Source organism: Loxodonta africana, unplaced genomic scaffold (assembly GCF_030014295.1).
Source record: "Loxodonta africana isolate mLoxAfr1 unplaced genomic scaffold, mLoxAfr1.hap2 scaffold_165, whole genome shotgun sequence".
In the NCBI taxonomy this organism is placed as follows: domain Eukaryota; kingdom Metazoa; phylum Chordata; class Mammalia; order Proboscidea; family Elephantidae; genus Loxodonta; species Loxodonta africana.
Window position 1 is genome coordinate 371,925 of NW_026974913.1, and position 25,374 is coordinate 397,298.

General features: G+C 40.1%; 1 long non-coding RNA gene across 1 annotated transcript; it reads right to left on the reverse strand.

Annotated features, from left to right (window-relative positions):
* Positions 1-496: 496 nt before the first annotated feature.
* LOC135229213 (uncharacterized) lies at positions 497-25,147 on the reverse strand. The gene is made up of 3 exons (XR_010319997.1): positions 25,022-25,147; positions 7,405-7,905; positions 497-642 (listed from the first exon to the last, which is right to left on the reverse strand). It is a non-coding gene; the product is annotated as an uncharacterized LOC135229213 (long non-coding RNA).
* Positions 25,148-25,374: the final 227 nt, after the last annotated feature.

Here is a 25,374-nt window from a genome sequence, read left to right on the forward strand (position 1 = left end):
TGGAGCACGTCTTTTTGACCCAGTGTCCACGCGCTGAGAATTTCCTAGGCCAGGGGAAGATAGATGACAAGGACCTTCCCCCAGAGCCACAAAGAGAGAGAGCTTTCTCCTAGACCTGGTGCCCTGACTTCAAACTTGTTGCTTCTTAAACTGTGAGAGAATAAGTTTCTGTTTGTTAAAGCCATCCACTTTTGGTATCTCTGCTATAGCCACACTAAAAAAAAAACTAGATAACTAAAAAACACATATATAAAATAGTCAAAAGAAAAAAAGTTTCAAATACACACACATACACGTATGATGTTATTAAACTTTAAAAGCTTTTACATTCTTATAACACATTTAACAATAGAGATTTGTATATAGAAGTTATAATAAGAGCCATCCCCACATAAGTATATTATACCTGCTCCCCTGAAGTGTCCAGTGTCCAAAGATACATATGTACCCTTTTACACACTTCTTTTTGCCGGGACACGTGTAAGTACATTCATTTGTTTGTTTTTATGGAAATTAGGTCACACTCTATCCATGTTTTTCTCTGAATCACTCTTCACTTGGTCAATATCATGAGTCAGAATCAGGGCAGGGGCTGACTGCAGAACAGATGATCAGTTGCTCATATTCACGTTCAAGTTGAAGCTGAAGAAAATTAAAACAAGTCCATGAGTCAAAGTATGCCCTTGAGTATATCAAACCTGAATTTAGAGACCATCTCAAGAATAGATTTGATGCACTGCACACTAATGATCGAAGACCAGATTAGTTGTGGGATGATAGCAAGGACATCATATATGAAAAAAACAAAAAGTCATTAGAAAGACAGGAAAGAAAGCAAAGACCAAAGAGGATGTCACAAGAGACTCTGAATCTTGCTCTTGAATGTACAGTACCTAAAGAGAATGGAAGGAAAAATAAAGTAAAAGAGCTCAACAGAATACCTGAAAGGGAAGCTGGAGAAGACAAAGTATGATAATATAATGTGAACAGATCTGGAGTTAGAAAACCAAAAGGGAAGAAAACACCTGGCATTTCTCAAGCTGAAAGAACTGAAGGAAATATTCAAGCCTCTAGGCGCAATACTGAAGGATTCTATGGGCAAAATATCGAACAACAGAGGAAACATCAAAAGTAGATGGAAGGAATACAAAGACTCAATACACCAAAAACAATTGGTCGACGTTCAACCATATCAGGAGGTAGCATAGGATCAAGAGCTGATGGTACTGAAGGAAGAACTCCAAGCTGCACTGAAGGCATTGGCAAAAAACATGGCTCCAGGAATTGATGGCGTACCAAATGAGATGTTTCAACACAGGGACGCAGTGCTGGAGGTGCTCACTTGTCTATTCCAATATATTTGGAAGACAGCTACCTGACCAAATGACTGAAAGAGATCTATATGTGTGCCCATTCCAAAGAGAGGTGGTCCAACGCAATGCGGAAATTATCGAGCAATGTCATTAACATTACATGCAAGAAAAATTTTGCTGAATTTAATTTAAAAACAGTTGCAGCAGTACACAGACAGGAAACTACCAAAAATTCAAGCTGGATTCAGAGGAAGACATGGAACATGGGATATCATTTCTGATGTCTGATGGATCTTGGCTGAAAGTAGAGACTATCACTAAGATGTTTACCTATTTTTGTTTACTATACAAGCACACTCAACTGTGTGGCTCATGACAAATTATGGATAGCTTACCAAAGAATGGGAATTCCAGAACACTTAACTGTAGTCATGCGGAATATCTATGTAGACCAAGAGGCAGTCATTTGAGTAGGGCAAGGGGATACCGTGTGGTTTAAAATCAGAAAGTTATGTGTCATGGTGGTATCCTTTCACCATACTTACTCAATCTGTATGCTGAGCAAATAATCTGAGAAGCTGGTCTGTAAGAAGAAGAACATGGCATCAGTTTTGGAGAAAGATTCACTAACAACCTATGATATGCAGCTGATACGACCTTGCTTGCTGAAAGTAAAGAGGACTTGAAGCAGTTACTGATGAAGAGCAACCACTACAGCCTTCAGTGTGGATTACACCTCAACATAAAGAAAACAAAAATTCTCACAACTGGACCAGTAAGCAACACCATGATAGAGAAAATACTGAAGTCATCAAGCATTTCATTTAACTTGAATCCATAATCAATGCCCACAGAAGCAGCAGTCAAGAATTCAAACAATGTATTGCATTGGGCAAATCTATTGCAAAAGACCTCCTTAAAGTGTTGTGAAGGAAAGATGTCACTTTGAGGACTAAGGTGTGCCTGAGCAAAGCCATGATATTTTCTACCACCTCACATGCTTGAGCAAGTTAGACAATGAATACGGAAAACCAAAGAACTGATTCATTTAAAATATGGTGTTGGCAAAGAATACTGAATATACCATGGACTGCCAGAAGAATAAACAAATCCATCTGGGAAGAAGTACACCAAGAATGCACCTTAGAAGCAAGGATGGCGAGACTTCGTCTCACGTGCCTTGGACATATTTTCAGGAGGGACCTGTCCCAGGAAAGGCTCATCATGCTTGGAAAAGCTGAGGGTCAGAAAAAAAGAGGAAGGCGCTCAACAACATGAACTGACACAATGGCTGCAAGAATGGGCTCAAACATAGCAATGATTGTGAGGATGGTTCAGGATCAGGCAGTGTTTCATTCTGTTTTACACAGGATCGATGGCCTCTAACAGCCACAACTAACATATGTAAGCATATATGGGTGGGTGGGTGTGTGTGTGTGTGTGTGTACCCATTGCCGTCGAGTCGGTTCCAACTCATAGTGACCCTACAGGACAGAGCAGAACTGCCCCACAGAGTTCCCAAGGAGCGCCTGGTGGATTCGAAATGCTAACCTTTTGGTTAGCAGCTATAGCTATTAACCATTATGCGACTAGGGTTTCCATATAAAAAAAAAAAATTTTTTTATATGTATATATATATATATACACACACATACACACACGTATATATACACACACTCTTTTTTTATATATATATATGTGTATATATATATTCTGTTCACCAGTTTTGCATCTCTAGAGATCCCAGGCTAAGACATTTGGTACCTACAGTGGTTCCAGAGGAACCAAATCTTAAGGATGAGTTTTCTGAATTGATTCTCAAGTCTGGCTAATCTTAAAGGCACTGATGACTGTCTCCAGTAGTAAATAGGCTATTGCTAATCCATGGTGGGAGGTGACAATAGAAATACGCAAAATACTACTACAACTGGATCAAATATTTGTGAGAGACAAGGCTCTGCCTGATTACATATTTGATACTTTTCTATAATTTTGTCAGAATAAGAATAATAAGGAAGCTGCTTGGTTGGTCCTGCTTTTGCTAGCCACACTGGTGAATGAAAGAAATGGACTCAAAGCTCAAGCACCACATACAAGATCTGAAAGCTGCCACTTGTGCCCAGAAAGAAAACCATATTTCTTATACTAACAAGGCTAATGCTGCCAAAAATAAACTCAGATTCTTATCATAAGAGTGACTGAATTAAAGCACCAGTTGAATATCCAACCTCACTCAAATGGTTTCTGAAGTTAAAGTAAGGGCACTGATTGGGAAGAAATGGGATCCTGAAACTTGGGATGAGGACATATGGGCAGATAGTCAGGAAGCGGGGGACAATGAACCTCCAATTTCTGTTGAATCGCTCTTCCTAACAGAACCAGACCTCTTACTCCCATCTAAAGAGATTCTCTAACTTTGCCGGCTAAGCCACCCTTCCCAGTAAAACAATTATCCCTTCCACCTCCATCTGATGAGATTACCCCAGCTGTGCCTGAAGTGTCTTGTTTGAGTTGTCTCCTGGGGTGGTGTCTGGGGCATTGCCTGGGGCATCACCTTAGGCAGATGCCTTATAAGACACGGCTGAACATCCCACTGCCTCTGCCCATTTTTGCTTCTAGACCTATACCTAGACTTCAGTCCCAACAAGCCCCAAAAGGTGAGCTATGAAGTGTGACCCAGGATAAGCTATGCTAAACTCCAAAAGAACTGCTTGATTTTTCTAATATATACATACAGAAACCTGGTGAATATGTGTGGGAATGGCTATTTTGGGTGTGGGATAACGGTGCAAGCAACATAAAGGTGGATTAGTCTGAGTTTATTGATATAGGCCCAGGAAGCATAGATTCTTCATTCAGTGTTTCAGCTTGAGAGGTTAGAAAAGGATCTCATAGTTTATTTGGCTGGTTTACTGAAGCATGGATTAAGTGGTGGCCTAAAATAAATCAAGTGGAAATGGCAGATCTGCCATTGTATACTGTAGGAGAAGGTATCCAAAGGCTGAGGGAAATTGGAATGTTAGAATGGATTTATTAGGCTGGACCCACAGACCCACACACGGAGTGCCCAGAGGGCTCTCTTTTTACCATAGCAGTGAGGTACAAATTTGGGAAGCAAGCCCCAGCATTATTGAAGACTTCTGTGGTTGCTATTTTATGTAAGTAAGAGTCCACAGTGAGAACTGCCCTAACTGAATTAAGACACCTGACTACAATGCAGTTGACTGGACCCCATGGTGGTAGCATCCAAGTGGTGGCACTCAATCAACAAAGACAAGGTGGGTGTGGTTACCATAACAGACAGTAGAGTCAAAGCAGTAATCAGAACAGTCTGCTCGCATGGATTTATGGCATTGGCTACTTAGTCATAGTGTCCCTGGGAGCGAAAGAGCTGGGAAATGTACATCTCCTGGTACCTAGCGTCTTAGATATCTAGTGCTCCTGTAACAGAAATACCACAAATGGATGACTTTAACAAAGAAAATTATTCCCTCACAGTCTAGGAGGCTATAAGTCCAAATTCAGGGTGCCAACTCCAGGGGAAGGCTTTTTCTCTCTGTCACTCCTACGAGAAGGTCTTTGTCACCAATCTTCCCCTGGACAAGAAGGTTCTCAGCACAGGGATCCTAGGTCCAAAGGATGCACTGCTCCTGACACTTCTTTCTTGGTGCTACTGAGGTCCCCCTGTCTCTCTGCTCTTTTCTCTTTTATATCTTAAAAGAGATTGACTTAAAACACAACTTAATCTTGTAGACTGAGCCCTGCCTCCTTAACATAACTGCTTCAAATCCTCGATCATTAACATCATAGAGGTATGATTTACAATACATTGGAAAATCACACCAGCTGACAAAATGGTGGATAATCGCACAATACTGAGAAGCATGGCCTAGTCAAGCTGATATATACATTTTGGGAAGACAGAATTTAATCCGTAACACCTAGTATGCAGCTATCGACCTGTTAATGCCTTTTTCTCCATACCTGTTTCAAAGTATCACCCGAAACAGTGTGCCTTCTCTCTGACCTAAGTATATAAGGACCAAATAATGTACAGGAATCTCTGTTACATTTTCTCCATCTTACCATTATTTGGCCTCATACGCAGACCCAGTCACTTAATTGTGCAGCAGAATGAAGAGATTAAAGCCCCAACATTCTTGCCAGTGGACCAGGAAGGTAGCTGCTCAGACATCAGAGAGCCTCAGAGAGACAGAGACCAGGCGGCTCAAGAGGGGGATACCATAAAGTTGTTTTTCATACCCCTCCCCACTCCCACAGTTGCATATGCTTTGCTCTGACCCTAAGAAGTAGATCAATCCTTTGAGAACTGCATTATGGGTTAGAACACCAACAAGGTCCCAGACTGAGTGACACTCCCATAGATTACATCCAAATATCACTGCAAAGTCTTCAAAATCTGAACTGACATCTGAGCCACAGCACACAGAAGTTGGGAAAGAACCTGCAGCCTGAACATAACTGGGTCAAGTGATTCCTAAAACAAACAACATCGACATTTTCTGTAAGATTGAAGTAAGACACAGTCTTGGAATCACAGACAAAAACTTTAAAAAGCTACTTTAACCATGCTCAAAGAAGTAACAGGCACAACTTAGAAAAATAGAAAAATACATAGAAACCATTCACAAATGAAAATTTTAGACAGGAAAAACAGAAAAATAGGATAAAAAATTCACTTGATCAGCTCTACAGTGGAATGCTGTTGACAGACAAAAGGATCAATGAGATGAAAACAGTTCAATTGAAAATATCCAATCTGAAAACAGAGAACAAATATTGAAAAAAAATGAACAGAGCCTCAAAAAAATTCAAAAATATCTAACATTTATTTATTGGAATTCCATACGGTGTAGAAAAAATATGTGGTGTAGAAAAAAGTATCTGAAGAAATACTGGCTCAACACTTTCCCAATTTGTTGAAAGACACAAACTTACAGATTCAAGAAGCTATGCAAACTCCAACAAGTTAAACTCACATAATTTTATGCCCAAATGCCTCATTGTCAATTGTGGAATAACAAGGACCAAGAAAATATCTTCAAAGAAGCTAGAGAGAAAACAAGTCATCTCACACAGGAGAAACAATTGGAATGACTCTGTATTCATCATCAGAAGCCATGGAGGCGAAAAGGCTGTGAAAACAACATTTTTTCAACACTGAAAGAAAAGAAACATTAACCCGGTGTTCTATAGGCTGTTATTTCCTTCATGAGTAAAGGAAAAATATTGACATTCTCAGGTGAAAGACGCTTAAGAGAATTCATCGCCACCAGACTTGCTCTAAATGAAACACTAAAGGAAGTTCTTCAGGTGGCAGGCTTGGAATTTCAGGAATTATGGAAAGCAACAAAGTGGAAAGTATCTTCGGAAGTTCGCCCTCCACCAAAGATTAGACAGGTCTATAAAACAAACAACAACACACGTGAAGAAAGTGTTTCTTAGTTCAATCATGTGTATGAGACCAAAAGTACAAAACCAGCCCAAAAGCACTGAAAAGAGGGCAGGACGGAACAGGAATCATGGCGGATGGAAACGGGGAACTGGAGCATAGGAGAGGACAATATTGACACATCATGAATATTGCAACCAATGTCACAAAACAATTGTGTATAAATGGTTGAACAAGAAAGTAATTTGCTCTGTAAAGTTTCAAATGAAGCACAATAAAAAATTAAAAAAAGTGGTAGGTATCTCGGTAAACATATTATGCCAACCCTGTTGTCACTGCACAACATGGCGCAGGACTCCCCTCTTTGCAAAGACTTTCTAGCCTATTGGAAAAACTTTGGAATATACTCTTGGTGGCACATTAGTATTAGAGAATGGGGTTAATTTTGAAAATATGAGATGTCTGTACTCATGCCTGGTGGATAAACTGGATAATAATATTTTCAGAGCGAAATGAGATGTTCTAACAGAAAAATAGGCCTGAATTCCCACGTGGGCCATGAGCCTACTACTCTGAAGGCCTTTCCCAGAGAGGCATTTCAGGCACTTCTAGAGCAGCAGGAGCGCTGGGGAATGCAGGTGTCAACCTCCCCCAGGGCCTTCTCTGAGGGGTAAGTACCTGCTTTAGTACTGAGCTTAGTGGTTCATAAATTGTCATTCTGCATAAGGTCTTCAGGTTCAAGTCTGTAATCCAGCTGGGATTCTGTGTGTGCTGCATCTCTGCATCAAAAGAACATGCTTCTAGAAGCAGAATGCCAGGAGAGAGGCGGTTGGGCAGTTGGCGTTGGGGGGTGCTGCGCAGACAGGGGTGCCCGAGGGAGGCACAATATAGTCATTCTGCAGGAGGTCTAGTCCTTCTGCACAAGAATTAGAATGCTTCTCAATGCACAACAGTTTACATGCAGGACATAAACAAAGTTACTGAAGGACAAAGTTGAATAGTAAACCAAGCCACTCCCTGTCAATCCTTACCTGAGAGGGTCTTCATCAGGACTTCCGGGGATGGAGAAGGAAACAGCAAACGCTGATTTATTTTACCTCTTCCTTCCTCAAGAAACAGGAACTGGTGTTAAGATGTCAGGTGTCAAGCCCCAAACTCCTCTTCTGGTCTGTATTTAAGCTGTATAATAAAACTGGGAATCAGGCAATCAGCCATGAGCAGACAGACCCAGAGTATTCCCAGTGCCCCACATCTTTGAGCTCCAGTGAGATCCTGTTCTTAGTCCCTAGATTAGCAGAGGAGCTGAAAGACTGAAATTCCGTGTTTTCAGGCAACTTGGGCTTCAAGCAGGCACTTATTGCTAAAGTCGTATTTCTCTGTGTTAATTTATGATCCTTAACTCAAATCCGGAGTTTGGAGCTCATTTTGATAACTCCTCGTTAGTCTGCCTAGACAAGAGTCTGCTCACAGTCAGTGATGACAATGGAGGAAACAAAGTCCCTAGCCCAGAGGAGGGACTGTTCCCCAAATTTAGGGAAATGCCCCTGGGGAGCATCAGCGAGGTGCACTGTGGCCTCTGTGGCTTTGCCTTCTGCTCCTGGAATTGCACCCTGGGGGCGTCCATATGCAGACGCAGAGTCCGTGGGTGACTACAACTCCTGCCCTTCTGGGTCATCGTCCGGACGCACATTGCGATATGCTTCCTGCCCTCCTTCCCAGCATAAGTGCTGCGATTACACATGGCAGAACCAGTTCCCAGGTCCAGACCCTAGGTCTTGTCCTCCTTGGCCTCAGGCTTCCCCTAGTCCTGGGGGAACCCGCAAGCCTGGCGGGTGCGAGGTTAGCACCCGGCTGGGCGGGCTTGGGCCTGTCTCAAAAGGCTCATGGTGCACGCAGGTTCCGCCTCCTTGGAGTCTGCGGGCTTGCGGTGGGCAGCCCGGCATCTCCTGCCTCCCTCGGGCGCCCTCTCTGGGCAGCAGCTCCCCTCCCCCCGCCCCGCCAACCACCGAACAGTCGCACTGCCTGCTTTCTGCTTCTAGAAGCGTGTTCTTTTGATGCACACATGCAGCACACACAGAATCCCAGCTGGATTACAGACTTGAACCTGAAACGCACAACTTTAAAACTACTAGACTGGGGTGGGGGGCGGTATTGGCAGTGAAAAAAGGAAAAAAAAAAAAAAAAGAAAGAGAACAATTACAAAAAAAGTATTAGAAGACTGTAACCTCACGTTATGGACTCAAGAAGGCTGCGGATACACAACCGCGTAGATAGCATACTGTTGTATCTTTCTTTGCAAATAAGTCTTAGATGAGGGAATTTGGTACCGGGAATAGTTGCAGAGCCTGACTTTGGGGAAATCTGGGATTGATTAATTGGCTTGCATGAGGCTACAAGCCCTGATAATCAATATTTAAAGATGAGATTCGAGCAATCTAGAACATGCATCAGAATTTTTTACAAGTAAATTAGCACCAGAAGAGGCCTTTAACCACTAAATAAAATGGGTCAGTAGTTCAAGATCTCCCTACAAAGAAAATGGCAGACCTAGATCGTTTCCAGTCAGGTTCCAGCAAACATGCAAGAAACAGTCATTTTAATCTTGTACGCAGTCAACAGAGATTAGAAAACCATGAGACACTCCCCTAACTTGATCCTTATGGCTAGTTTAAAAATGATAACAAATTAGAGAAGGAAGGTAGAAGAAGAGTTAGAGGACAAGCACACTCAGTAACTGAGATGCAAAACCCTACATAAGATGCCAGCAAAGGAAATCCAGCAAAGGGTAAACCACGTAACATGCCATGATCAAGGCGGTTTATTGTAGGCATACAAATTTGAGTGAACATTAAAGATTTAGTAATTTCATTCACCACATGCATAGGTGAAAGAAGAGAAGACATATGCTCACCTCAAGAGATGGGGGCAAAGCAGGTTGATAAAATCCAATCACACGCACAGATAAGGACTAGGTGCAAACATGGAACAGAAAAGGAGTTCCCGAACGTGGAAAACTACAACTAGCATGATAGTTCATGGTGACGGGTGGGACATTCTCTTTAAAATTAATAAAAAATAAAATAAGGATGCTTCTATCATTATTTTTATTAAACATTTAACACTGGAAGTGTAAGCTAGTACAAAAAAAGTATAACTGCTATTCATAGATTATAGGACTGTCTCCATTGAAAACTGTAGAAAATATTGGAATTAATAGTAATCATAAATAAAAAATAAATTGAAATTTCAATGCGTCAGCATCAAGCGGACTCTGTCATAGCTCTTAGGTGAAAGCAAAGGACACTGATAGGGAAAGAGGAGGTTCGGGTGGGCTAGACCAAGGAGGGAAGAAAATTATTCTGCACTGGGCTGAACTTACAAGCACGGGTATGTGTGTTAGTTACCTAGTCCCTCCATAACAAAAAATAACACAACTGGATGGCTTTTAAAGGACAGAAATTTATTTTCTCACAGTTTAGCAGGTAGTAGTTCGAATTCAGGGCATGGCTGTAGTGGGAGGTCCTTCCTTGTCTACCTCAGCTTCTAGTAGATGCCAGCAATCATTTGTGTTCCTGGCCTTCTAGAAGCATCTGTCTTCTTTGTCTGTCTTCCTTTTCACCTGTTTGTGTCTGTGTGTATTCTGCTCCTTTTATAACTAAGAAGAGTTAGGCTTAGGACCCACCCTACATTGGTATGACCTCATTCACATAATAAAAGCAGGCCCCTTATTTCCAAACAAGGTCAGAATTACAGGTACAGGGGTTAGGATTTCCACATACATTTTGGAGGGACACAATTCAATCCCTAACAGTTGATTTACCAGATATTCTGGATTGAGAGTACTCACATGAACAGCTGAGAGTAGTTCCAATTCTTTGCTACATTCAGTGGCTGAAACTTGTCTCAATGGTCACCCATAGGAATGTTGGAGCAATTTATTGTGCAGGACCTGGCCTACCATTCCTAATCATGTCCATTGTGTGGAAAAACACACACTCCCATCACCGAAGTCCTGAGAAATTCATCGATAAGAACGGAATGGTGGTTGGAACCAAGAATTGTTTCATAGCCTAGATAACATGGTGCAGCTGTTAGATATCCACATGGAGATGTCCGGTAATAAAACTTCACCACACACGGAGATGTCAAGAATAATACCAACAGCTAATGCTCATTGAGTACCTACACTGGTGCCAGGCACTCCTGTGCTTTTCCTTTCATGTTTGCTTTTCATGATGGCCATATGAGGAATGTATCATTATAATGCATAAAGAGGTCAATACAGAGAGTTAGGCTGACATTTGAATATATGAGTCTGGACCCAGGAGGAGTTTGAATGGATGGAGGTATAAACCTCAGGTCCATAGCTACAAATAGACAGCAGTAAACTCACTGAGGCATCCTAGAGGGAGGGTGTCAATAGAGAGAGGAGCAGGCACCAAGCCCAAGGGTACTCTGGTATCTAGAAGCCTGCCAGGTGAACAGCAGCCAACAAGCCTCTCTGAAGTCCAGTGTGGTTCCTGGAGGGTTGTCTGTCCTTTCTCTCAGCTGCATTTCCCCAGTGCTCCTCCCACCTGCACTGGGTTGTCCCCTTCATGACGACAGGGACAGTGTGTACCTTTCACCACTGTATCTGCATAACATAGACTACTTCTGGCCCATGGAATATACTGACTGAATGAAAAATAAACAAAGGATAAGTACGTAAAATCCTTCGTAGTTGATACCTTGAAATACATTAAGGGGCTTCATGAGTAAGAGGGAGAAAAATTGATCAGGGCTGCTTCTGAGACCATCCCTTAGGCGTAATGAGTGTTAAACAACACTTAAACAAAGAGATTTAATGGCAGAGATGTATGTTAAAAAGAGGTAAGTATAGGTTGAAGATTACTAGAAACATGCACATTATTGCAACTATAGTCAAATCGCTAAAAACCATATACTACATGCACACAGAATATTACAAAGTAATTTAATGCCCTCATTAAAAAAAAACAAAAAAAAATTACCATGAAAAGACTAATGTTGAATGAAAATATCAGGATGTAATATCTGTGTTAATATACATAAATGTGTGTGCTAATACACACATAAAACCAGTTGCCACTGAGTCAGTTCTGATTCATGATGACACCAGTGTGCCAGAGTAGAACTGTACCCCATAGGGGTTCCAATGGCTGAGTTTTCGGAAGTAGGCTGCCAGACCTCTCTTTCACAGCAATTCTGGGTGGACCTGAACTCCAACTTTCTGTCAGCAGCTCAAGATATTAACCATTTGCATCAACCAGAGACTCTAATACACATACATGCCAATATAAGCAAGAAAATAGACATATCGGAACGTTAATAATTTATTCTATGCATTACGTATGTTTTCTTGTTTTTTTTTTTTTTTTTTTTTGCATACTTTCCCATTGCTTCCAAGTTTTTGAGGAATAGAATGTACTTCTGGAAAAATTCATGAGAGATTTTTAAGTAATGAAATAATTAACAGAAACAGAATGAGTAAATCTGTGGCAAGGCAGCCCATGAACCCAAGATTACAGTAACACTGGTATGAAAAGCAGAATTGTGGAGTCCTGAAGCTCAGTGGTTCCATGCATCCATCAGGAAAGAGGGAAGAGCAAATAAACAAGGAGAAAATACAGTGAGCCAGAGGAGTGGGAGCCCTCTGTTGTGGGCACAGTTTTCTCATGAAACTTTAGATGGACACAGTGGGTGGGATTATCCACTTCCATCATACAAACATTTTTATTACCCTTGATTTTAACAGAACTATGTTATAAAAACAAATAATAAAATAAAGTATAATAAAAGAATAAATCTCATCAGTGGACTACTATCATTTTCCCCAGCCACTGAGGAGGGCAGGAGACACACAAGGGAAAGAAGATGGACCAGTGTGAAAACTCATGCTAAGTGGGGAGGAGAGTGTTTCTGAGACAGGCCTTAGCTGCTACCACCTAGGGAAGTAGGCAGCCATGCACAACCAACTGGAAGAAATGGTACATTATTTCTGAGACCTACTCCAGCTCATAACAAATTATGGATAACATGGGGAAGAATGAGATTTCCAGGACACTTAACTGTTTTTATGAGAAACCTGTACATAGAACAAGAGGCAGTCATCTAAACAGAACAAGGAATACAGCATGGTTTAAAGTCAAGAAAGGTGTGCATCACCGTTGTATCCTTTCACCATATGTATTCAACCTGTATGCTGAGCAAATAATCTGAGAAGCTGGTCTGAAGAAGAATAAGGCATCAGGATTGGAGCAAGACTCATTAATAACCTGAGATATGCAGATGATACAATCTTGCTTGCTGAAAGTGAAGAGGCCTTAAAGCATTTACTGCTGAAGATCAAAGACTACAGACTAACAGCCTAACAACTGGACCAATAAGCAACATCATGATAAACGGAGAAAATGTTCACGTCACTAAGGGCTTCATTTTTACTTGGATCCACAATAAACACCCACGGAAGCAGCAGTCAAGAAATCAAACGACACATTGCATTGGGCAAATCTGCTGCCAGAGGCCTCTTAAAGTGTTCAAAAGTACAGATGTCACCTTGAAAACTAATGTGCGCCTGACTCAAGCCATGGTGCTTTCAGTCGCCTCATACGCATACGAAAGGTGGGCAATGAATAAGGAAGACCACAGAAAAATTGAAGGCATTGAATTACGGTGTTTGCAAAGAATATTGAATATACCATGGACTGCCAAAAGAATGAACAAATCTGTCTTGAAAGAAGTACAGCCAGAATATTCCTTAGAAGCAAGAATGGCGAGGCTTCATCTCACATATTTTGGACATGTTGTCAGGAGAGATCAGTCCCTGGAGAAGCAGGTCATACTTGGTAACAAGTGGCCACAACAATTGGCTCAAACATAACGACGACTGTGAAGGTGACGATAGGTAGTTTAACATACATTTTGACCCATATGAATTAAAATTTAAACAATTATTTCATGCCTTTTTGTAGGGGTTTTAGAATATACAATTAAAATAAATGTAAACAATTAATAGAAAAAATCTCTGAAAATAAAATTTAATTTTTTTAAATCACTGCTCCATACCCCAGATCTAAATGGCTTGATATAAAGCACTGGTCTTTGTGATTCACAAAAAGGAGGTGCCAATTCCTGGAGGGGGGATGGGAGGATAGAGAGAGTTGGAAGCTGGCAAAATTGTCACGAAAGGAGAGACTGGAAGGGCTGACTCATTAGGGGGAGAGCAAGTGGGAGTACGGAGTAAGGTGTATACAAACTTATATGTGACAGACTGACTTCATTTGTAAACGTTCACTTGAAGCTCAATAAAAGTTAATATAAAAAAAAAGCCCAGCCCTGACCAATGTTTGCTTAAAAACTTTGAAAGTTTGTTCCTCTCTAAAATAAAGCAGGGTCTAACTTTAAAAATAAATAAATAAATGTAAACAATTATTAGAAAAAATCTCTGAAAATAAAATTTAATTTTTTTAAATCACTGCTCCATACCCCAAATCTAAATGGCTTGATATACAGCACTGGTCTTTGTGATTCACAAAAAGCAGGTACCAATTCCTGAACAAGAACTGAAGTGACAGGAGAAACCCCCCATGCTGTTAGAGCCCTGAGTATGGGCCCTAATCCAATGATCTGTCTTCATTAATTCCTTTTTATTTCATCTCTGTGAAAGAGGGGAGGGAGAAGGTGAGAGAGGGTTACATGTGCCTATTCTGTTCTTTAGCATCCAGTTCACTGCCAGGAACAAGTATTCGTAAGAGTCTAAAAAACGTTAAAGTACAAATAAGGAGGAAAACCTCCTAGTATATATATGTATTAGGTGGCACAAAGAGTTAAGTGCTCAGCTACTAACTGAAAGGTTGGCAGTTTAAATACACTCAGAGTTGCCTTGGAAGAAAGGCCTGGCAATCTACCTCCAAATAGTCACAGCTATTGAAAACCGTATGGAGGGCAGTCCTACTCTGAAAACTCACGGGGTCGTCATGAGTGAAAATCTACTCAATGGCAACTGGATTGGTAATCTATATATGGCATAAATGTTCGGAAAATTAGTTTCTGAACATATACACGGCATACAGAATACACTGCACATTAGTATTATGTGCCAAAACCCACTGTCATCAAGTCGATTCTAACTCACAGTGACCCCAAAGGACAGAGTAAAACTGCCCCATAGGGTTTTCACTGAAGCAGACTGCCACATCTGTCTCCTACAGAGAGGCTGGTGGGTTCGAACCACTGACCTTTCAGTTAGCAGCCAAGTTCTTTAACCACAGAGCCACTAGGGCTCACTGCTGTCATGTACAGTGATTACATAAGCAAATTCTGAAACAAACTGCCTGGGTTTAAATCCTAACTCAATTTATCAGCTGGGTGATCTGGGCACGTTACTTTACCTCTCACTGCCTCAGTTTCCCATTTCTAAAATGGGTCTTATTCAAAAGGTTGTTACGCAGGTTAAAGAAAACACACAAGGCACTTAGAAAAAGGCCTTACACACAGAATGAACACAATAATTGTTAGCTTTCATAATTATTAAGGGAATACAAACAAACGGCTAGGTTGAAGGAACTTCCATTGAGAAAGAGTTGAGTTCCAAAATTCATGTGTAAAGTCATTTACATCAACTGTTAAAGTTGTATGTTTAGATTCAAGTGATTACTGAGGTGTGTTATGATCTTGAACAGAGTTCTGGGGACTATACAGGCAGACTCTGCATGCCCTTCTCCTGCACATCCATTCCATCTCCCTTGGAGCCCAGACATCATGTTATCAATTAAACCCCTCCCACACTGGTGGTGTACTGTTTAAGAGCTATGGCTGCTAACCAAAAGGTCATCAGTTCAAATCCACCAGGCACTCCTTGGAAAGTCTATGGCACAGTTCTGCTCTGCCCTATAGGGCCGCTATGAGTTGGAATAGACTCAGTGGCAATGGGTTTTTACCGGGTGTGAGGTAACTGTTCAGTGCTTAAAGACGTACCAAAAGCAACCACTAACACAAAAGTATAGTAAAAGGTTCTTATTTCAGAGTAGCAAAACCTTAGTTTCTAACACAGTGGTGAATTAGGGTGGACTGTGGATCAAGAGGAGCCCTGGTGGCATAGTGGTTAAGAGCTCAGCTGCTAACCAAAAGGTCAGCAGTTCGAATCCACCAACTAGTCCTTGGAAACTCTATGGAATAGTTCTATTCTATGCTATAGGGTCTCTATGAGTTCGAATCAACTAGGGTCTCTATGAGTTGGAATCAACTTGATGGTGACAAGTTTGGTTTGGTGGGTGTCATGGATTGAATTATGACCCTAAAAAATGTGTGTCTCAACTTGGTTAGGCCATGATTCCCACTATTGTGTAGTTGTCCTCCATTTTGTGATTGTAATTTTACTTTAAGAGGATTAGGGTGGGATTGATTGTAACACCACCCTCACTCAGGTCACCTTTCCCTGGGGTGTGGCCTGCACCACCTTTTATCTCTCCAGAGATAAAACGAAAGGGAAGCAAGCAGAGAGTTGGGGGCCTCAGACTATCAAGAAAGCAGCACCAGGAGCAGAGCATGTCCTCTGGACCCAAGGTCCCTGCACCTGAGAAGCTCCTTGACCATGGGAAGGCTAAGGACAAGGACCTTCTTCCAGAGCCGAAAGAGAGAGAAAGCTTTCCCCTAGAGCTAATGCCTTGAATTTGGGCTATTAGCCTACTTTAATGTGAGGTATTAAATTTCTCTCGGTTAAAGCCATCCACTCATGGTATTTCTGTTATGGCAGCACTAGATGATGAAGACAGTGGGTCAAGGTGGAAGGGGTGGATGAAGGACAAAAAAAGAAAAATGGACAACAGGAGAAATATAAGAATTCAGAGAACTGTGAAAATTTAATTCCTGAATATACTTTCTTTCTCCTCCCTATAACTGGAAGGACTTTTCTCATATACAGTGTATATAAGTAAATCCTGGCAATATTTAAAACACTTAGATTTTTGTAAAACTCATTCTCTGAAAATTCATGGTGGCCCCATTAATTTATGGCTTAAAAACAACTCAGAACTAAAAAGAAGCATAAACAAATAAATAAAGGCACTGCTGTCATTTGCGGGTGATGTTCTTTTCCTGTTATCCACAACCCACACACTCGGGTTAATTTTCCAGCGTCAGTGTTCATAGACCATCCTCTTTCTCTTACCACCACCCCACCACCCTTAATTATTTAGAAAAGGCAGGGCCAGTCAGTGCTCCAAACATCAAGTTTTCTCTCCAAAATGCCAACTGGCACTTGGGGAGCAGGCTACATTCTCAGCTATCAGCACTTCCACTAGCCCCTGCAGATAAGGAATGTGTCTCCACTGAACTGTTCATTGTAATTAAAAAAAAAAAAAAAAAAAAGTAAAAAACTGTTTCTTAAAAAAAAAAAAAAAACAAAACAGGCATTTCCCTATTACCCACCCACCCCACTCTCCCACACCCAGTGCACTCCCACCACACACACACTCAAATATTTCCTACCAAGGGTGTGTCCCAAGCACGGGGTCTGGCTCCACTCTTCTTTTACATCCCTTGGAGGCCTCTGGAGAAACCATACCTTTGGTTGGCAATTCCCTGAACCCTGCCTATTCAAGCTGGCACTTATTCAAAAAGGCAGGTGAGTCTTCAAGTCAGGTTTTTATAAGGAGTTTAAGAGGAGCCAGGTGATATGCCTACTCACCCTCAAATTTCTCAAAGGTAATAATTTCTTGAGATGTTTACAATGTCTCAACTATGGGTTAATTAAATCCCTTAGGATGGTGGGCATAGGAAAATCCTCCATCTCAATGCCCCCATTTCGAAAAAAAAAGAGAGGAATCTCCAAAATTACAAATTTCAATTTCTACATACTTGATTGAACTAAGGAGTAAGTTCCTCACATGTGTTATTCTTGGTCTGAGTCCTGGTGGTGCAGTGGGTAAGAGCTAAGCTGCTAACCAAAAGGTCTGCTGTTTGAATTCACCAGCTGCTCCTTAGAAACCCTATGGGGTAGTTCTACTCAGTCCTATAGGGTTGATAAGAGTTAGAATTCACTGGATGACAATTGGTTTGTTTGCTTTTCAATCTTTGGCTGAAAGGTGGACTTTGTTATCAATTTATTAAATCAACTGGTAATTTGCTGGATATTTCTCATACACGAACTTATGATGTCTTCAAATCCAGCTAATCAGGTTTAGGGAGAGAGAAACTTCTCTACCTTAGCTTCCCTGCCACTCCCACACCTTTTTCATTGATTTCCATGCCCTGTTTAAGTAACATCACTCATCACTTCTCACTGTCTAGGTTATCTGAGCCAATTCATGGCAGTCAATTCCACCTGAGCCCTAGGATACCCTCATTTACATACTCTGCCCTGTTCCTTCACCAATGGCTGACCTCACATCTCCACTGGAATGTCTACTAGGCATCTCAAACTTAATGTGGTTCAAATAAAATTCTTCGTCCAAGTGTCTTATCTACCTCCCAGTCTTCCTTATCTCAGCAAATGTTCTCACTATCCTCTGGGTTGTTCAGGACAAAAACCTAGAAATCATCCTTCATTTCTCTCCTTTATTCAAATCTTGCATCCAATCCATTGACATATTCTGGACTCTTGGCACTACCTTAACATAAATCCTGACTCTATCCACTTCTCACTACCTCCACCTTACATCCACCATCATCTCTTGGTTAAAACTGGACTCCATGCACCGATCTTCCCTCTTACAATCTACATAACAGCATCATTTCAGTGGCTTCTCATAGCAATTAGGAAAAATTCCCAAATCCTTCCCATGGTCTTTCATGATGCGGGGCTTGCTCACCATACTAACCTCATTTCCTAACAGTCTTCCCTCGGTTCACTCCACACTAGCCATGACTTATTTCCTGAGCTTCCTCAAATGTGCCAAAACACTTGGTTATTTAAGGGCCTCAGAAACAACTCTTTCCTTTATTGGCAATATCCCTCCCTTCAGAACTTCATAAACCTATTCTCTCCTTTGATATAGGTCAGTTATCTCCTCAAATATCCTGCTCCCATAAGCCTTTACTATTAATCTAAAACAGCTCACCCCACTCATTCCCTCACACGCAACTCTGTCTTATTTTCAAAATATTTAGCTCTCCTTGACATTTTTTGTTAATTATTACCTGTATTTTTTCTGGTTGAGAATATATGCAGCAAAACATACACCAACTCAACAGTTTCTACCTGTACAATTTAATAACACTGGCTACATTCTTGAAGTTGTGCAACCATTCTTACCCTCCTTTTCTGAGTTGTTCCTCTGTCATTAACATAAACCCACTGCTCCTTAAGGTTCCTATCTAATCTTTTCAGTAGCTGTTGTCAATCTGATGCCATGTAGACAGTTCTTAAAAGAGCATATGCTCAAGGTAGACCATTTTTATTGGTTAAGTAAGCTAATGTTCTGGAGCCCTCATGGCACAGTGGTTAAGTGATACGGTAGCCAAGCAAAAGAAGAGCAGTTTGAATCCACCACCTGCACCTTTGAAACTCTATGGGGCAGTGCTATTCTGTCTTACAGAGTCTCTGAGTTGGAATCAACAGCAACAGTTTGGTTTTTTCTTTTTCATACTTCGGTTTTAAGATGATTCAAGGGAATGCTTTTGGTGTAATGTTTAAAGATTATCTCACGGCAATAGTTTCAGGAGTTCATTCACCCTCAGTGGCTCCAAAAAGTCTAGGGTTCATTTGAAATTCTGTTCTGCATTTTCCCCCTTTTGATCAGGGCTTTTCTATGGACTCTTTGATCAAAATGTTCAGCGACAGCAGCTGGGAACCTTCTGGTTCTTCTGGTCTCATGGCATGCTAGATGTTCTTTTAAAAAACATGAGTGGATGCTGAAGGTTATCAAATACTTATTTTATTACACCTACTAATATAATCACATTTATTTTTCCTGTACATATGGCAAATTATACTGATTCATTTTTGAATGTTAAACTAACCTTGAATTCTTGGGATAGACCCAACTTGGTCATAATATATTCTTCTTTAGAGTATTGCTGGATTTGTTTTGCCTATTTATTTTTATATTTTGCATCTATGTTCATCAGTGACATTGGCCTGTAATTTTCCCATCTTCTGCTGCTCTTGTCAGGTTTTGGTATCAATATTCATTCTACAAGCTTTATAAAATGAGTTTGGGTATATATTTCCTTTTATATTGAAGAATTTGTGAAATATTTCTTGAATATTTGGCAGAATTTGCAGGAAAAGCCATCTGATATGAAGTTTTCTTTTTGAGAATAGTTTGAGCTCTAATTCAATTGTATTAACAGTTGTGGAATTACTTTTGCTTCCTGTTTCTTCCTGAATCGTTGTTATTAACTTACATGGTATGATACGTTTGCCTACTTTACCTAAATTTGCAAATTTATTGGCTAATACGGTTCATAACATTCTCACATTATCTTTATGTTCTGCAAGATCTGTAGTCATTTTCTTTCTAATTCCTGATATTCGTTTTTTATATCTTCATTCTTTTTCACTTGATCAATCTTGCCTAAAGTTTGTCAATTTTACTAGCATTTTCTAAGAATCAACTTTAGTCTTTGTTGATCATCTGTTGCATGTATTCAATCATTAATAGAAACAAAAATTCCTATGAATGTTTGTTTCTGGTTTTTTCCCAACATTTTGAATGGATGTTTAACTCACTTATTTTTCAAGATTTGTTCTTTCCAATTATATTTTTAAGGCTATAAGTTTCCTATATTATATTGTCTGTACTGCACAAATTTTTGTATGCACTATCTCCATAATTGTTTACTTCAAAATGTATTCTAATTTTCATTATGATGTCTTTTTTGACTCATAGTATTTTAAAATATCCAAGCACATGGAGATTTTGTATTTTCATTTTCTAAGATGGTTTTTTTTTTTTTTTTAATTATGGTGTACTTACATAAAAAAAAATGGAGATTTTGTATTTTCATTTTCTAAGATGGTTTTTTTTTTTTTAATTATGGTGTACTTACATAGTATCCTCTATATTATTACAGACTCTTGAAATTTGTTGAGACTTGCTTTATAACACAGTATACAGCTAATTTTTATACACACTATGTTATGTATGTGCATGAGATGAATGTATATTCTTTCATGGTTAGATAATACACACAAATACACATATAGCAATTTGGTATTTTTTTACATGTTAAATCTTCTGTATCCTTGATAATTTATGGACTTCTATGTTTCTGAGGGGTGTGTTAAAAATCTATTATGATGCATGATGTCAAAAGGAGCCCCAGTAGTGCAGTGGTTAAGCACTCAGCTGTTAAACGGTTTGATTTGATCCACCAACTACTCCACAGGAGAAAGATATGACCGTTCCCTTCCATAAAGATTACAGCCTTAGAAACCCTTTGGAGAAGTTCTACTCCATCCTATATTCACTATGAGTCAGAATTGACTCAACAGCACACAAGAAAAAATGTATGATGTGATGGAAACTCAGAAGTACGAAGCTAAAAAGAATTGGTCCTACCTCCAGGGTCAAAGGATGAAGGACAGAGAAAACAGCAGAGACATCCAAAAGCTTGGAAAAAGGGCTGAGAGGACAATGGTTGGTGGTTTAAGGGCTTTGAAGGGCTACCATATATACTGAGGAATCTGAAGTGCAATGTTCTTGCCTAAGGATGAAGACATGCTCATAAAGATCCTGACAAAGCTTTAGGCTTGCATCTCTGGCTGATCTTTGGGCTCCATGGGGGCAGGAAGTGAAGGCTAGGGCAGAGTTTTAGGCACTCTTGCTTAGCATTGAAAGAACGTGCCAGTTCAGAGCCAATCTGCAAAGACTGGGATAATGTTACTTTTTCTTTTTGGCTACAAGCATTTAAAGAAAGCACTGTCAGGTCATGAACTGACTGCTGAGATAACAGAACAGAACTTCAGTGTCCACACATGAGAAGACATACAATCTTTGCAGAAATAGTTTGGAAACATCACTAAGCAAATGGATGACTGGCCCTCAACAATTAAAAAAAAAAAAAAAAGCAAACCCTAATGACAGGAGGGAATCTTATTTCCAGAGTCACATTATAATATCTAAGATATCCAGTTTGCAACACACTATTCTAAGTCATAAAAAGAAAAAAGAAAAGGATGGTTCATTTGTTAAGAAGAAAGAAAGAAGAGAAATGAACAGAAAGCATCCCTAAGGAAACACAGATATTGGGATTACTAGACAAAGATTTTAAACCAACTGTCTTAAATTTCCTCAAAGAGCTAAACAAACCATAGACACACACACAAAAAAAGGAAACCAAGAGAAGAATGTATGAACAAGTAGAAAACATTAATAAAGAAATATTATACAAAAGAACCAAATAGAAATTATAGAGCTGAAAAGTAGAATAGCTGAAATAAAATTTCATTAGAGGAGCTCAACAGCAGATTTGAGCAAGAAAGCAGGAAAATGTAAGCTTGAAAAAGCACAACTGAAATTGTTCTAACTGAGGAGCATAAAGGAAAAAGAATGAAGAAAATGAATAGAGCCTAAGGGACCTGCGGGACAACATCAAGCATACCAATATACTCATTAAGGGAGTCCCAGAAAGGAAAGAAAGATGAAAGGACAGAAAGAATATTTAAAAACGTAATGACTGGAAGTTTCCCAAATGTCATCTAGATATCCAAGAAGCTCAATAAACTCAAAGGACAGTAAATACATAGATATCCACAGACAGACATAATCAAAATGTCAAAAGACGAAGACAGAAACTTGAAAGCAGCAACAGATAAGTGACCCCTAATGTACAAGAGAGTCTCAACAAGTTTAACTGTTGATTTTTCATCAGAAACCATTGAGACAAGAAAATAGTCGGATGATGTATTTAAGGTACTGGAAAAAAAATACAGAAACAAAACTATGAACCAAGATGTCAATATCTAGCAAAACTATCTTTCAAAAATGAAGGTGAAATTAAGACATGCCCAGATACACAAAACCTGAGGGAGTATGTTAGCAGCAGAACTGCCTTATGAGAAATGCTACAGGGAATCATCCTGGCTGGCACGGAAGGACACTAGACAGTAACTTGAAGCCATAAAAAGAAACGAAGACTCCGTAAAGGTAACTACTTAGATAAAACAAAGTCAGTAATATTTTTATATCACGACTCTTTTTTTCATATATGATTTAAAGCACAAATGCATAAAAATACTTACACATCTCTCTTAATGGACACACAATGTATAAAGATGCAATTTTTGTAACAGCAACGTAAGTAGGGGAGGTAACTGAGCTGAATAAAAGCAGAATGTTGTATACTGTTGAAGCTAAATTTGTATTCATTAAAAGAAGATTGTTATAAACATAAGATATTAATTGTAATCCTCATGGTCACCACTAAGAAGTTAAAAAATATAAGGAAAGGAAATAAGGAGAGGATCAAAATTGTACACTTGAAAAAAATCAGTCAAACACAAAAGTGGACGGTAGTGAAGAAAATGAGAAACAAAATACATATATGACCTACTACAAAGTAGAAGACATAAGTCCTTCCTTATCATTAATTGCTTTAAATTTAAATAGATTAAATTCACAATTGGGATCATTAAAGTTGTGTGTCAACTTTGTTGGACCATGATTCTCAGTGCTTTGGCAGTTATGATGTAGTTTAGCAGTCGAATAACGATGCAATCATTTCCATGATGAGATGTGATATAATGTGATTACCTCCATGATGGGATCTGCTGTGAGTAGCCAATCAGATCTAAGGGAGTTTCCTCGGAGGTGTGGACTGCATCCAATATAGGTGGACTTTCTGGCAAGGCTCTTGAGCTTTTGCTCACTCTGAATCCTGCAGCTGGCTCCTCTTCATCTGATCTCAAGTTTTTGGGACTTGAACTCTCAGCTTACCTTCCAATTTGGGGATTCACCAGCCTCCGCAGTCTGTGAGCCGCAGCCTGCCAGCTTACCTGCCGATCTTGAGATCTGTCAGCCTTTGCAGCCTGTGAGCCACAGACCTGTTGTATGACCTGCAGATCTTCAGTTCTGCAGTCCCTGCATCTATGTGAGTCAGGAGAAGCCACAAGCCTGACCCATGGACTTGAGACTTACCAGCCTCTACAGCCTCGTGAGCCATTTTCTTGATATAAAGCTATTTATATATAAATATATATATATACACCTCACTGGTTTTGTTTCTCTAGAGAACCCAGCCTAAGATACCAATTAAAAGACAAACATTGGCAGAATGCATAAAAAAATCATTCGATTGCTGTTAAGCTGATGTGACTCATGGTGACCCCTCCCCTCATGTGTGTCAGAGTAGTACTGACACACAAGTGTGTCAGTTCAATGGCTAATTTTTCAAAAGTAGATCACCAAGCCTTTCTTCCAAAGTGCCTCTGGGTGGACTCAAACCTCCAACATTTTGGTTAGCAGCTGAATGCATTAACCGTTTGTACCTCCCAAGGACTACAACATGTATCTATGTTTATTTCTGTATTACTTCTCTTTATACTATATACATACATACACACATACACACACATACATACACACACACATAGACATCCATGAGTGGTTCATACAGATGCTTTGGACTTCAACTAGCAGGGCTCTATTAATTATTGATAGAAAAGTACTGATACCAGTTATAAATGCGTATTTGTCCATTTCCCCTTTCAGATTTATTAGTTTTTGTATTTTGGAGCGCTGTTGTTAGACACGTACACATTTAGGAGTGTTGTATCTTTTTGGAGAATTGAACCTTTATTATGTTATGTCCCTACTTATTCCCAATAATACTCCTTTTTCTGAAGTATAATTTGTCTGATATTAATACAGCCACTGCAGTAGAACTGGATAATTTTCAACCATTTCAATAGGTAGCATAAGATCAAGAACTGATGGTATAAAAGGAAGGAATCGAAGCTGCATTGAAGGCATTGGCATAGAGAGATAGTATTTCTCTCCACCATCTTCACTACTCTGACACCAACTGTCCCTCACACAGCACTCCTACTTCTCTGCCGGGTTCAATAACTCATTGCAATGGCCACACAGAACTCATAGTCCATATTCACGATTATGGGTTTATTAGGGAAGTAACAGTTATAGCTCAGGCTCAAAGACACTCAGAACACAGTTTTTCTATCAGGACAGCCTCTTCCCTCCTGTGCTCAATAGGTGTGCCTCTGCCTGGCCTTGGGCCGGCCTCTCTCAAAGGCACTCAGCTTTCCTTCTCCCTGGGCCATCATCTCCTATAGCCAGGTCCCTGTTGCTCGGTCTCTCCTGCCATGGCATCTTACCATCTTCAGGGTTACAGCTTCCTCTCTCTATCTCAGTCTCCTGCTTCTAGGAGCTTCTCAGTGCAGGGATCTCAGGTCCATAATATACGCTCGGCTCTTGGCTGTTCTTCCTTGATGGGAGTTGAATCCTCCCTCTTTGCTCTGGAACTGGTTCTCTTTGAAGGCAAAATAAACAATCCTCTTGGTGAGCCACAATTACCCTATCACACAGTCCTGCCCAAGCACCAGGGTGGATGTTATAAGACCATGGCTAGAAAGGCCACACAAAGTAAACAATCACATCACAGTACCTTGGACTCATTTTTCAAGTGAAGTACCAAAAATCCATACAAACAGATTGGTAAAGAATATAA